Below are 16429 nucleotides of genomic sequence, written 5' to 3'. Positions count from 1 at the left end.
TGGTATCTTATTTATGCCCATACCAGCTTGTACGGGACGTCCCATGGATCGGTTTGTACGGGACACCCAATGGATCGGTGGCCAACTGGCTTTGTATATACCTCTCCGAACTCCTTAACTTGACTGCTAATAGCTCCTTTTTAAACTGTTCTTTCGCTTCTCTACATACATGCAACCAGCGTTGCTTTTTCTCCCAATGATCATCCGCCGGTAGTACCTCCTCACAGTCCTTACAGACTAGCTCATCTGTCCTAGTTTAGCTGATCACAGTGATGAAGAAGGTGCAACAGCTCTCCTCCTGATTGGTACTGCTGCCTTCTCCGCCCTGGTAACTGCTCTCACCAGTTCCTTGGCGTACTTTCTCTACGTTTTTGTCTCCCTCCGGCAATATCGGTATGTCGTACTCCCTCAACAGGCGGTCCCAGTTAGTCCTGTTGTAGTTAAGCTGTATCTTCCACCCCCTGTCCCAGTGTCACTCCGAAGAAGACGTTATTATATTATGCTGCTAGTGGTAACTATCCCAGACAATCCAATCCTGTTGAACTGTGCTATGGGTCGCGTTATTGCTGTTGGTAGGTTTCCGCCCTCTGTTTGAAGCCAGACCATATCGTTTAGATGGCTTGGTTTCAGTTGTTTGTCTTTTTCTCGTGCCATCTGGCGCCATTCGTTGCGCAAGCATTACCTGTCCGCTAGTGGCAGCAGCGGCGGTTATCGATATGTAGTACCTGTAGCCCTATATCTGGGGCGCCGTGGTGGTTGGTCCGTGGCGTGCGAGTGTGGCAGGTCGGTTGGGGACTCAGGAGGAGCCACGTCTTTGAACTGCAAGAACAGGCCGGGACCACTGGTCGTTAAATACGGAGCAAGGGTAAGTTTTTCAATGGAATCTTGTGACAGAGATATACCGTCGGTGCAACATTACTCATCACATAACGACTGACTACCATCCGCAAACTAACGGGCTTACTGAACCCCTTAATGAGACCATGGCCGACATGCTATCAATGTTCGTCCATGTTGAGCAGAAAGACGGGGATGAGGTGCTACCTTTCGTGACGTTTGCCTATAACACCGCCAAGCAAGACACCACAAGTTTTACGCCATTTTTCCTGGTACATGGGCGTGAGGGGGGACGACGATGGACTCTGTGTTTCCGTTACATCCTGATGACGTTGGCGACGACTACATCGTCCAGGTGTTGACCAGACCTGAAGAAACTCGGCAGTTAGCTCGACACCGCACGCTGCAGGCTGAAGAAAACGATCGCCGAAGGTATGACGCGGGCCACCACCATGTTGTCTTTTAGCTTGGTGACCTCGACTGGATCTTTACTCCTGTCCGGAACGTTAATCTCTCTGAGAAGCTCCTCAGGTGCCACTTTTGACCGTATAAGGTTCTAAGACAGTTGTCGGATGATACTTACGAAGCTGAAGTTTTCGAACCCGTCCCAAGACGACGAAAGATTAGAGATACGCTCCACGTCCTTCGAATGAAGCCCTATAAGGATCCTGTAACCCCGGGGTAAATTGGAAACTGCAGCGACGGGCAACAAGCGGAAAGGTAACGAAGAACTTAGCGGCAAGGGAAGTTCTAAATAGATCTCCGGCTGGACGAACATCAGTCATCGGGAGTCGGAGTATGCAGGACCGATGACTCCTTCCCGGACTAGGACGACGTAACGCCGAGACGCTGTTCTCTTAACGAACAATATCACAGAAGAGGCTGAGTAGCACCGTGGTGTAGTGGACATGATACTGAACTGTTGCATCGAGGGTTGTCAGTTTAAAACTCGCCTGGACAGTACCATTTTAATTTCTGTATTCAGATGGAGTACATTCTAGAAGTATCCACAAATGGCAAGAATCATTGTACTGGACTGTTCTGTACCTGTATATTTATTGTGTGTATTCTGGCCGGAGGCAGTTCGCTCAGCGCTCTTGTATGTGCAAGTGCTGAATAAATCTTCTTTAAGTGAAGTTAGTGTTCGTAATTCATCTACTTATACCGTAATCTACGTGATATTAGATTGAATTTCGTGTCAGTCGCATACGACTAGCTCTAGTACAATGGCTATGAAGAAACAGATAAGGTTTTTCTTTAAATACACGCTGTAACAGTTGTGAGCGTTAGTTACCATTGATATGAGTGGTGGTGAGTTGATGGTAGTCAAGGATACGTTTAAGATGGCAAAAACGCCATTATCGACCCCTCAATGAGTGTGGAAGAAGTCGTATAACACGACTACGTGAAACTGGATGTTTCTTCTGCGATATTGTAGAAAGACTAGGGAGGAATGAAACCTCCATACATGATTGTTGGCAGTGGTAGTCACGAGAACGTACGGTCCCAAGAAGCCGGTACTGCGGATTGTCATGTGGCACTACCGAGAGGGAAGACCATCGTGTTCGCCTTATGACTCTGGCACATTGTACTGGATTTGCAACACCAGTTCGAGCTGCATTTGGCACTATAGTAAACAAGCTGTTACAAATCGCGTACTTCGCTTCGCTTCGGGCCAGACGCTCTATAGCGTAGACTCCAGTGAAACGAAAACACCCTTCTTCTCAAGGTTGGTTGGTTGGTTATTTTGGGGAAGGAGACCAGAGAGTGAGGTCATCGGTCTCATAGGATTAGGGAAGGATGGGGAAGGAAGTCGTCCGGGCCCTTTGAAAGGAACCATCCCGGCATTTGGCTAGAGCGATTTAGGGAAATCACGGAAAACCTAAATGAGGATGGCCGGACCCGGGACTGAACCGTCGTCCTCCCAAATGCGAGTCCATTGTTCTTCTCAAGGCTCACTATTCCTATCTGATTATAAGACACAGTTTCGCACTGACTAACAGCAGCTATAAACCATTATAATCATCCAATCATCTGGCCGTACAGCCGTCACTACGCTGTGATGGGAGAATCAGTGTGTTCCGCCATGGAATTGTTTCATATCATTCCTCAGGCTCTCTGTAAACGACGCCGTGGTTTGTTCAGCGACGAACAGATTGTACAGTCCGTTCTGTCCTTTCCCCAAGACTGCTATGACTTGTAACGACCTTATTAGGAAACTTCCGCTGAATACTTCCTTCCGCAGCCGATAATCTGTATCAAAATGTTTATAAAAAAAGGCCTTTATTTACACAGAATTTCCTGTAATTTGACACGAAATCTGGCTTGATTCTGGTACGCCTTTATAAAATTGTGAGGAGTGGTATCCAAAGCCGCACCTAAAAATGCGGGCAGTTTGCAGCCGGCTGATCGTATCTCTAGGCAGGTTTCAGCCGCAGAATAAGAAGGGCCCCTGGAGCGCGCGTTGGCAGCGACCCCCCAATTAATGGTCTGCCGGGGCCGACATTCGCGTCACGATTGGTGACGCAGTCCCACCGGCGCCCCCACCCCCGAAAGCAGCCTCGTCCCGCCAGACATTAAGCCTTTGGCTGCAGCTCGCAGGATGCAGCAGCTCGCCGTCTGCTCGGCTCTCATAATCGCGCGCCCCATTGAGCGCCAGAGACGCTCATTAAAAGCGGCCGTAGCGTCGCAACGCGGCGGCGGTGGCCCGTAAACTGCGCGCGAGCGCTCATTATCCGCCGGCGCCCCGCGCCACGGAGGCCGCAGCCGGCTCATCCGCTGCCGGCCGCCTTTCTGCGCGCTTCCTGGCGCGGAAACCATCTGCGCCCACTGCCTCACAGTGGCGTCTATCGCGGCAAATTGCAGTCGTCTTGCGAGACCTACTGCTGTCCTCCGTGGAATTGCCCACTGTCCGATACGTCCCATTAGTTCTTACACTGTGTGTGTGTGTTTGCGGTCTGTGACAATGTTAGCTAGAGATGGCCTGTGACGTTACGATCTCAGAGTTGTCATTGTTGTTGTCAGCGAGGCAGTAAAACGGATAACCATCAGATAGCGTAGGTTCATTATGTTCCAGCGCTGATATTGATTCTTGTTGGGTTTCCGGCAGATGATCCTGTGAGACTGTCAATATTTCATTGATGTACGCCACTCGCATCTACAGAAGCTGACCTTTCCTCTTTACTTGCCCTCTGTACCAGACATCAGGCCAGGTGGTCTAGCTGGCCATGCATCACGTGGTATTCGTGAAAGTCTGTCTCATCTGTTCCTGATCTGAATCTGTGAAACGTTGGCACAATAGACGACAGTGCTCCATCACCAGTACTCCAGGGTTAAAAGGTGGTGACACGATCCCCACGACAATCTGTCTCCATTGTTCTCAGTTTCCTGCATCGCAGAGCAGTTGGCCCAACAACAGACGGTGCTCCGTCATCATGATCACTACTCCATCTTTCATGGCCGAAAGTTGATGACATATCACACAATAATCTTGACAATCTATCTCTATTGTTACCGGTGTTTGGCTTCTTGGAGCATCTGGAGGAAGAGGCGGCAAGTCTCTATCATTAGTGGCCGAGCGGTTCTAGGCGCTTCAGTCTGGAACCGCGAGACCGCTACGGTCGCAGGTTCGAATCCTGCCTCGGGCATGGATATGTGTGATGTCCTTACGTTAGTTAGGTTTAAGCAGTTCTAAGTTCTAGGGGACTGATGACCTCAGATGTTAAGTCCCAAACTACTCAGAGCCATTTGAACCATATTTTCCATCATCAGCAGCATCATCGTCATCAGCAATCTGGCTTTCACAGTTAAACGTTGGTGACGCAGCACAGTCTTCTCTTCGTTGCTCCTTGTCTTCTGCGTCTCAGAGTACCGTCATTACAGTCATCCTAATCAATACTCCGTCTTTCATAGAAATGCCGCCTTCACTGGAAACAAATACTGGACAACCTCTTCTACAGGGTGAGGCAGTGAAACAGCACGCTGTTGAAAAATCACCAATAATATATTTACAAAAAAAGTGTAATTATTTCGACATGAATCTTATTAAACCATCTTCCTGGAAGAGTGTTTCTTCATCTGGATCTTGCTGATAGCTTTCAGGCGGACCAAAAGTTGCCAACACGTCTGCGTAACGTTCAGAGTTCACCGTTCCTGCGTTGCAATGTTCATCTTAAAAAAAATTATATATATATATATATATGTGTGTGTGTGTGTGTGTGTGTGTGTGTGTGTGTGTGTGTGTGTGTGTGTGTGTGCGTGCTTTTGTTCCCACGATTCCAAGAGAAGGTATTGCACACCAAACTGTCTCTTTTTCAGAATGGAGTCTTTCTTCATGAAGATCACGTGGGTTATTTGCAGACAAATACCGGAAGTTCTCATTGTTGACGTACCTCCTTAGGAGAAAGTGGGCTTCACCATTCGTCCATAAGTTATGCATTCATTCTCGATTCCTTCCGATAACATTAAGCATCGTTTGTCAAACGCGTATGCAATGATCGTAATCGTTAGATTTTAGGGCTTGCACTATCTGTGTTTGGTGTGGATGATAGTGTTGGTCATTCTTCAAAATCCGTCTCACTGATAGATAACTGAGATCAAGCTCAGCGCGGTGCCGCCTTGCTGATTTTCGCGGACTTCGCTCACACGATCAGTGTTCTCCGGGGTCCGGATTGGTTTTTCACTACCACCTATTTTCTTTGTCGTGGCTGTAGTGGCTTGAAAGCTTTTCACTCACTTGAGGACAGCTTTCCTTGATAGCACGGGAGCCTGTGGCTGTAGACGGAAAGCGCCTTGGGAACCAACAGCACTATATGTGTTTTTATAATACACTCCTGGAAATAGAAATAAGAACACCGTGATTTCATTGTCCCACGAAGGGGAAACTTTATTGACACATTCCTGGGGTCAGATACATCACATGATCACACTGACAGAACCACAGGCACATAGACACAGGCAACAGAGCATGCACAATGTCGGCACTAGTACAGTGTATATACACATTTCGCAGCAATGCAGGCTGCTATTCTCCCATGGAGACGATCGTAGAGATGCTGGATGTAGTCTTGTGGAACGGCTTGCCATGCCATTTCCACCTGGCGCCTCAGTTGGACCAGCGTTCGTGCTGGACGTGCAGACCACGTGAGACGACGCATCATCCAGTCCTAAACATGCTCAATGGGTGACAGATCCAGAGATCCTGCTGGCCAGGGTAGTTGACTTACACCTTCTAGAGCACGTTGGGTGGCACGGGATACATGCGGACGTGCATTGTCCTGTTGGAACAGCAAGTTTCCTTGCCGGTGTAGGAATGGTAGAACGATGGGTTCGATGACGGTTTGGATGTACCATGCACTATTCAGTGTCCCCTCGACGATCACCAGAGGTGTACGGCCAGTGTAGGAGATCGCTACCCACATCATGATGCCGGGTGTTGGCCCTGTGTGCCTCGGTCGTATGCAGTCCTGATTGTGGCGCTCACCTGCACGGCGCCAAACACGCATACGACCATCATTGGCACCAAGGCCGAAGCGACTCTCATCGCTGAAGACGACACGTCTCCATTCGTCCCTTCATTCACGCCTGTCGCGACACCACTGGAGGCGGGCTGCACGATGTTGGGGCGTGAGCGGAAGACGGCCTAACGGTGTGCGGGACCGTAGCCCAGCTTCATGGAGACGGTTGCGAATGGTCCTCGCCGATACCCCAGGAGCAACAGTGTCCCTAATTTGCTGGGAAGTGGCGGTGCGGTCCCCTATGGTACTGCGTAGGATCCTACGGTCTTGGCGTGCATCCGTGCGTCGCTGCGGTCTGGTCCCAGGTCGACGGGCACGTGCCCCTTCCGCCGACCACTGGCGACAAAATCGATGTACTGTCTCCACGCCCCACGTGTTGAGCAATTCGGCGGTACGTCCACCCGGCCTTCCGCATGCCCACTATACGCCCTCGCTCAAAGTCCGTCAACTGCACATACGGTTCACGTCCACGCTGTCGCGGAATGCTACCAGTTTTAAAGACTGCGATGGAGCTCCGTATGCCACGGCAAACTGGCTGACACTGACGGCGGCGGTGCACAAATGCTGCGCAGCTAGCGCCAGTCGACAGACAACACCGCGGTTCCTGGTGTGTCCGCTGTGCCGTGCGTGTGATCATTACTTGTTCAGCCCTGTCGCAGTGTCCGGAGCAAGTATGGTGGGTCTGACACACCGGTGTCAATGTGTTCTTTTTTCCATTTCCAGGAGTGTATTCTGTTACAGCAAACGCACGTTGCGCGCTTGACCATCGCCCCGCGGCTACGGATGTTTCGACGTGTCTATACGCTCAAGCTCATTTACCCCACTCCCATAACTTCCCACCGCGCCTGTCAGAATGAATCGAAATCGTGCCGGAGTCGAATCGTGTCGTTTCGCTGACCCACCCTGTATATCCTAATATCCTGAAGGACTTATTTGTTGTTTACATCGAGAAAACAGTCTGGCTGCAAATGGCTCTAATTGTCCAGAATGAGATTTTTACTTTGCAGCGGAGTGTGCGCTGATCTGAAACTTCCTGGCAGATTAAAACTGTCGTCCACGAGACTCAGAGGGCCTTAGACACGGGTTCACAGGTAGATGCCGTGTTTCTTGACTTCCGCAAGGCGTTTGACACGGTTCCCCACAGTCGTTTAACGAACAAAGTAAGAGCATACGGACTATCAGATCAATTGTGTGATTGGATTGAGGAGTTCCTAGATAACAGAACGCATCATGTCATGCTCAATGGAGAGAAATCTTCCGAAGTAAGAGTGATTTCAGGTGTGCCGCAGGGGAGTGTCAAAAGACCGTTGCTATTCACAATATACATAAATGACCTGGTGGATGACATCGGAAGTTCACTGAGGTTTTTTGCAGATGATGCTGTGGTGTATCGAGAGGTTGCAACAATGGAAAATTGTACTGAAATGCAGGAGGATCTGCAGCGAATTGACGCATGGTGCACGGAATGGCAATTGAATCTCAATGTAGACAAGTGTAATGTGATGCGAATACATAGAAAGATAGGTCCCTTATCATGTAGCTACAAAATAGCAGCTCAGAAACTGGAAGCAGTTAATTCCATAAATTATCTGGGAGTACGCAATAGGAGTGATTTAAAATGGAATGATCATATAAAGTTGATCGTCGGTAAAGCAGATGCCAGACTGAGATTCATTGGAAGAATCCTAAGGAAATGCAATCCGACAACAAAAGAGGTAGGTTACAGTCCGCTTGTTCGCCCACTGCTTGAATACTGCTCAGCAGTGTGGGATCCGCACCAGGTAGGGTTGATGGAGGAGATGGGGAAGATCCATCGGAAAGCGGCGCGCTTCGTTACGGGATCATTTGGTAATCGCGAAAGCGTTACGGAGATGATAGATAAACTGCAGTGGAAGACCCTACAGGAGAGACGCTCAGTAGCTCGGTATTTGCTTCTGTTAAAGTTTCGAGAACATACCTTCACCGAAGAGTCAAGCAGTATATTGCTCCCTCCTACGTATATCTCGCGAAGAGACCATGAGGATAAAATCAGAGAGATTAGAGCCCACACAGAAGCATAAAGACAATCCTTCTTTCCACGAACAATACGAGACTGGAATGGAAGGGAGAACCGATAGAGGTACTAAGGGTATCCTCCGCCACACACCGTCAGGTGGCTTGCGGAGAATGGATGTAGATGTAGATGTAGATGCCGGACTAAAACATCTAACTCGGGACCTTTGCCTTTGCTTTAATTTTAATTCCGTATTTCATTCTTTCATCATGAGATTCTGCAGAAATAACTGGATATGAAACCCACTCGTCTTAGAGTCACAAAGAATGAGAGTTGGACCTTAACCACGCTATCAGACTGCGCCACACCAGGACAACATAGGTCCATGACTATGAAAGTGCAAACGTAGTGCCAGTATCAGCTGGCGCTGCATAAATTTATAGTCATATTTCTGTGAGACTTATTGTGCAATGCAGAGCTGATACCGCGAGAGTATCACAATACTTTCAGCAATTTACTGTGTGTCCTAAACTACAGTAAACTCTAAACTCCGTCCGAACAGACCAGGGAGGCCCAATGGTACTGACCGGCTGTCGTGTCATCCTTGGCGTACAGGTGTCACTGGATGCGGAAATGGAGGGGCATGCGGTCAGCACACCGCTCTCCCGACCATATGTCAGTTTCGGTAACCGGTGCCGCTACTTCTCAATCAAGTAGCTCCTTAGTTGTCCTCACTAGAACTGAGTGCATTCCGCTTGCCAACAGCGCTCGAGAGACCGGATGGTCATCCATTCCAGTGCCAGCCCAGCCCGACAGCACCTAACTTCGTTGATTTGATGGGAACCGCGGTTAACACAGTGGCAAAGCACTTGGTGTATGTCCACATCTCCAAACTGTCAATTCTGATGCGGTCCCCTGCAGTTTGAGAGCACTAAAGGAAGACTGAAACGCCAGAGATTTCAGCACTCTCAGTTCACGGCTCACATGTTGCCAAATTTTGATGAGCAACTCTTATGCTTCCTCCATGTCGGCATTGGCACACCGTGCAAAAGAAACTGTACTAAATTATGCAGAGACTTAATATGCGTTCCTCAACACCGTGTACAAGTCGAAGGTATCTGTTTCTAAAATAATACGGTGTCACACAGAATGTTACCCGACTTGTGAAATAAATGTGCAGCTGGCCCGTATCTGTATTTGAACTTAGCTCAGGTCGTGACAATTTCTCAGGTTTCTCGAAACCAGCGTACAGCATTCAGTAGCAACATTGAAAACTACGACTGAAATTTCTGTGCCACAATGTGCAATGTGGATAATACACTGAATGAAGGTTGCGAATTTTAACTGCTAACAAATTACTTCTGAAGAATTTAAAATAAAACTCTATATATAAAAGTAATGCTTTGAAAATCAGCTGAATGTTCACAATAGAATTCACACGAGAGGACTATAGGAAATAATCTTAAGCAAGGGCAATCACATCTTCCCATCAGAGCAATCGATACACGAGGGAGTGTCAAAACGTAACTAGAACTAATTTCTGGCGTTTTAATACATCCTCGCTTTGGATTGGTGTAGGCAGTGTCGGAGAGGTCGGTCCCGTAGAGACATAATACCATACGAGTGAATCGCTTGGCTAGCACAGTTGGAGGAAGTAGGGCAACTGTACAGTCGTGTTTACTGTACTCAATATGGATCTCAATTTTCTGCACTTCGCATCAATTAGATGTGAGCTCTTGACAAAACTCAATCACAAACACTGAAAATGCAGCAAGCCTACAAAGAGCGTCCCATGGGGAAAATACAAGTTTCTGAATGGTATAAACTACTCCTGGAAGGTGAAAATTCTCCACGCACCGGGATCTCTCAACCTCTAAGACTGAAACCTATGTCTACAAAATTGCTGTCATGTTGCGGGAAGTGAGTCGTTTATCGATAACAGAGACTGCTGAGCTTATGAATGCATCCTACGGATCAGTTCAAGGCATTGTACGAAATGTACGATGGTATAGAAAAGTGGCAGCAAAGTTGATTCATAGTGACGAACAGAAGACACCGCGCCAACAGTGAAAATCAGATAGTTTTCAACAAAGTCATCACATGCGAGAAATCATGGTTTAATTTTTACAACCCAGAGGCAAAACAGAACAGTACCCAATCGAAACATCTTTCAAGTCCAAGACTCAAAAGGGCGCAATAGCAGAAAAAAGTCGTGCATTTTGCTTCTGTGATAAGTAAGGCGCAGTGTATGAGAAACGTACTGTTCCTGCAGATTTATATGTGGCGTATTGAAGAAGACATTAAGGAGCAAAACTGCAACAAAAAGACCACATCATGCTCAAACGGGATGGGTTCTAAATCAAGATAATGCACCAGCTAATCGCGCCATCAAGACTCAAGAAACGATGACTGAATTAGGTATTGAGGTGATGCCACATCCACCTTTATCAGCGGATACAACGCACTGTGACTTCCACCTATTTCCTGCAGTGGAGAAAAAGTTTTTCGGGTTCGTTGTTTTCAGAGTGATGGAGAGCTGTGTACTCGCCGACTACCGAAAAGGGCCTTTAGGGAGTGTTTTTAACATTGGAGTGACAAGAATCGTTGTATTGTGTCTGAAGGAGATTCCTTTGAAGGTCCGTATTGAACTTTGTACAAAGGTGAGCAATATTTTACGCTTAATAAATAATTATGGTTGTTTTTTGATACCTGCTCGTAACAGTTCTTCTATCTGAGCTGCTTCACTACAATGTCAATAACACAAAACAACGCTACCCGCCTCTGTAGTTACCTCAATCTTTCAACATCCCAGAAAAACTATCATCGTCGTAGCAGCTCTCTCCATAATTGCATCAAAAATATTCTTACTCCAATTCCATCAGTCTCATATCACAGTTACGCACTAAATGTCCTGAACTTTATTCATAATACCTCTGCTACTCAACACTACTAATTCAGAATGCATGTAGCTTTGCTAGCACTCTCAGGCAGAGGTAGTGTAGCAACATTAAGATGTAGCAACAGTCAAAGCCTGCTACATGATTTTGCTCTGTGTGACCCACAGTTTGGTATTTACGTAACAAATAGAATTTACATTCTGAACAATAGTATGTATACGTCACAACTTTAGTAGGTAAAGCAAACGCCAGGCTGTGATTTGTAGAAACAATCTTAATGAAACGTGTTTCATCCGCGAAAGAAGTAGCTCAGAATATACTTGTTGAACCAATTCTAGAAAAATACTTATCATTCCGGAACCCTTTACTAAGTTGGACTCATAGAAGAGATGGGACAGATCCAACGGAGAGCTGCATGTTTTCATTATGAGGTAGGTTATTCTGCACCGGAGCGTTATGGATATTCTCGATATATTCCAGCGGCAGGTGGTACTAGTAAGGCGCTGTGCAAAACGCGGACGCTTAGTACTGCAATTCAGAGGGGGAAAGGTCCGAGAAAGGTCGGATAACATATTAACTCCTCCCAAATTTGTCTCGTGAAATGCCGCAACGAAAAATTCCAGTATTTAAATCTACGAGTAATACGGAGATTTACCGACAATTATTCTTGCCACGTGACATTGGCAAATGGAACAGGGAACAGGGGGATCAGATAGCCACACCAGAAGTATCTTTGCCAAACACCGTCAGGTGGTTTGCAAGATACAGATGTGGATGGAAACGTATATATCATCGGCTGACAACTGGCTGTCACAACTGTAGATAAAGCAACTAGATAACATCAAGGAATATATATGTTTTGATTTGATGGTTCTTACTTCAACTTTCGTGTGAAGTAACTGGAAATTATACCAACCAAATTATGATCTTTGATACGTTTCGAATCGTTTAATATGTAACATATAGAAGTATTTCCTGATAAAGATGCATACCGGATCAAACTGCATTGAATGAATTAGGATACTGCTGCACAATGGAGTTGACGTAAATCATGTTGCATATTAAATAGTTGAATAGCAATTCGTATTTAAGTTTTTTGACATTATTCTCAGTAAATGACAGTTGTTATTTCATTCACACCACTGTTGTACGTTATTCCTTTTTATTTTTCACAAGTACACAATTTTGGCTGCGTAGCCATTTCAGGCATCTGGTATAAACAATCATATTCAGTATTTTAAACGGATTTACACCTTTTGTTTTCTCCACAGTTAAGCGTTGTGTATAATATTAGGCTGTACACCATAAAGCTTTCAAACCAGGTGAAATAATTTAACTGCTATACATGTTTATTATAAAAGTCTATTTTATCTTCACAGGAGTTATTTCTTTACGCACCTGATTATTAGGCCCTATTGTTTTACATGGTTTCAACGGGAAGTGTGTCGTCGATGATCATTCCCACTGGGAACTCCGACACAAACTCAAGTTTTTATGTTGTCTCTCGTTTAACTCTATCTTGTGCTAACTTGTTCATCTTTACCATCATTAAATAGCCCTACAACTTAGTAATGAAGATTAATATTTTTAAGGTGTTATACCGCGTCATTGTATAAAATACTTTCATTACAAACTCTAAATCCAACGTTTCGGCCATACTCGAAACGGCTTCGTCAGAGCAAAACTGGGTTTCCTGGAGGTAAGGTGGCTCTGTTTATTGCAGACGGTAAGTGTCTGTACGTCATTGGCCCTTCAATAGTGATGATGAACTGCTCTTCCTGTCTCCCCTATGTAGGCAGGTCCGCACTCACAACGCGGTTCATATCCTCCTGCAATGTTTAGTTTGTTGACTACATCCTCGGGGAAACCTATCATATTGTGGATCGTGTCACTACTATGGAAAATTGTTAAGAATCCTCGTCGGCAGAGGACGTTTTCCAGCATTTCACTGATGCCCTTCACATTCATTGAGTGCGCTAGACGAAGCTTTTCGTCCTTGAACTCTCCCTTTGTTTTATTTGGGGTGGCCTTGGTGGCCTTCTTTTAATGTAGGTTTCCTAAAAGTGGGCGCGGAACATGTGGCGTAGAACCGTAAGTCCATCTTTTATGTTGTTAAGAGTCACTTTTTCGGTAGACACGGTCAGTCAGCGTGTGAAAAAATGAATACTTCTGAGCTGTACGATGGAGATTTTCTGCGTGCAGGTAGTGATTTGTGTCGATTGGCTTCCTATACACTTTGAGTCCCAGTTTACCGTATTCATTTCTAGATACTTCCAAGTCCAAAAATGGTAAATCACCGAAATAAAACAAGAGTATTCCGCTTTTACGCTTACCGTATTGAACGGCGTCAGTAAACGGCTAGACAATGTCTTTCAAAGATAAAATTTGAAACAGATTTTCCGCTGCAGCCACAGGATCCAAAACATTCCACCAAGCATGTAGTCAACAAAGTGAACACCGTAGGACTGTAAGAAATAAGCTGTCAGTGCTGAGTTGTCTACATCGGGGAGACCAGGGAACGAGTTCGCGCACGAATAGCAGAACATGAAAGGCATGTTCGATTAACACAGCATAACAAATCAGCCCTGAAGAAGGCCGTTTGCATACGACCGTACGTTGATTTTAGTGTTTATAATTAAAATATTGTATACAATGACGCGGTACAGTACCCATTAGGATTTTAATCACCACGACACCGGCCGCGGAAATCTATGTAGTTACACCTAGTATTGTGTTTTATGTATTTTAATCGTCATATATATCTGTTGTTTTTCCGTCTTCATCAGCGCCTCTCTTTTCAGCTAACAGGTCTTCACATGGGTAACAATAACAACTTCATGTACACGGGTACTTGAAAATTTTCCAAATTTGGTGTCAATACAGACATCGTTGCGTGGAGGAGGAGTCATTTCTATTGAAGCTGAACGTCTTCAAACAACAGTAGATTCGATACCGAGTGGAAAACGAGCAATTAACATAAGATAGTTGGAAAACACTATAACGTTTGGGAGTTGTGATTATAAAGGGTTTGACAACCGTTGTTACAAACCTGTACCTAACGTGATAAGGAGGTTCCACGGGCAGCTAATGAATTTTGTTGTTATTATAATCTGTAGTCGGAGTTAATGCAGCTCTTTACGCTAATGTATCCTGTTCCATCCTATTCATCTCTGCATAACTGCTGCGGCCTACATTCATAGGAATCTGCTTTCAGCCCTGGTCACCTCTACCGCACATAATCTTCAGCCACCCCCCCCCCCCCCCCCTCAGTGACAGCCCCATCCCATATTACAAATTTGATGAATTGTTGATGCCTAGTTGGATTCAGCAGGTCATCATTATTCGATCCAGCTATCCAATCTTCATCTTATTTCTGTAGCATAGCATCATATTTCCAAAATTTCTATTCACTTGTCCGCGCTGTTATTTCAGGTTTGTACAAGGCCACAGTCTAGACGAATACCTTCACAAAAAGCCTTTCCAAAATTGAAATTTAAAGAAATGGATATGAGCACTACGGGACTTAACATCTGAGGTCATCAGTTCCCTAGAACTTAGAACTACTCAGACCTAACTAACGTAAGGACATCACACACATCCATGCCCGAGGCCACCATTTAATTTTAAATTTATGTATATTCTACATTAATTTCAATTTTCGTCAATTCTTCACCAAATGTTGCTGGTCAGCGTTTTAGATCCTCTCTACTTCGGTCATTGTCACTTACAATACTGACCGAATACCGAACCTCAATTGCTAATATTATTATCTTTTCCTACAGATTGTGTGACAACGAATCAAGGTGAAATTTATCCGAATTTAGAAAATTATTAGTATTGTAAAAGGACGTTTGGTGAGCGACTTGGTATACTAACAACCTAGTCAAGCAATGAGTGACAAATCCGTACACTTAACAAGCTTTTCCCTACATTCTACCCACGTCAAGCACGTGTATGTAAACGATCTTATGAACGAGAACTCCTCCGCCATAATCTCATGTGGACTGTCACGTGGTTGCTGCTGCCGTCCTTTTATAGTAGCAAGCGTCTGTGACGTCAGTAATGGCCGTACCGCGCCATATATGGTAATGACTTCGTTGGCCGATCGCTGAGCCTTGTTCAGCCTTCCGATAACTGGGTTCTTCTTTGATGAGGATGTTATCAGATTTTTTTCTTCATCGCGTCCTTTAATACGCTATCTCAAGCATAATTTCTCCGTTTAATGTGAGAAGTCTGGTCGAGTGAAATTCGGTGGCATATTTCGAGAGTATGTTCTGCTATCGCAGAGTTCTCAGCATCTACAGGGGGATACACTTATTGTCTTTCATATGCCGTGGTTCAGTAGTATACCGAGTCTATCCTACAAGGATCTGGTCACATCTATAAGGCATTTTTTATATCCCGGGCGTACTGAAGCTACTGAGCTGTTAGCTGGAGGCCTGAATCCTTTTTTTCCATCTTTATGATCCCGTGGTCTAAGTGAAGCCTCTTTGACTAGCAATCAAGACGTGTTAGGTTCCGTAATCGAATCCAGCCAGTGTGTAAATTTTGGATAGCAGCCATCAGCAATGGCGGCCTAAACCTCCCGACGTAAGAAATAACCTTCGTTATGCCAGCAGCCTTGTCAAGAGGAAGGAGAATCAGACAGTAGTTCAGGGTACTTTTTTTCTACTTTGTGTGGAAACTGACTAACAGAAGGAAGAATCAGCAACGACCAGCATGAAGATGGAGAAGGCAGCCGAAATCAGTGGATTAAATACATAGAATGTCTATCCAAGGGCGTGTAGCAAGTAACTGAAAAAGCGTCAAGATTTTTACTTTGGCAAAGATTCCAGATTAGAGAACGTTGTAGAGAAGCTAAAAATATGAAAAAGGAGAGAGTGAGTAGGATTATTTACGAAGAGGAAGGTAGGGCAGAGAGTAAGTTACTGCCAATAGTTCCGAGACAGTGTTGTCCTCATCAGATTCGACAGCAAACAAATGCTGACAATGATAGTTCAGGTACAAATGCGAACATTACAGGCAACAACTGAAGAGATAGAGAAATTATATGAGGATACTGAATGGGCATTTCAATACGTAAAGGGACATGAACGTCGAATAATAACAGTGGACTTGAACGCTGTTGAAGGAGACGGGACAGGAGAAAGTATTGTGGAGACTATGGGCTTGGTAGTAGGATTGAG

This window comes from Schistocerca gregaria, chromosome 1 (genome assembly GCF_023897955.1).
Source record: "Schistocerca gregaria isolate iqSchGreg1 chromosome 1, iqSchGreg1.2, whole genome shotgun sequence".
NCBI classification, from domain to species: Eukaryota; Metazoa; Arthropoda; class Insecta; order Orthoptera; family Acrididae; genus Schistocerca; species Schistocerca gregaria.
This window is presented reverse-complemented; position numbering follows the sequence as displayed.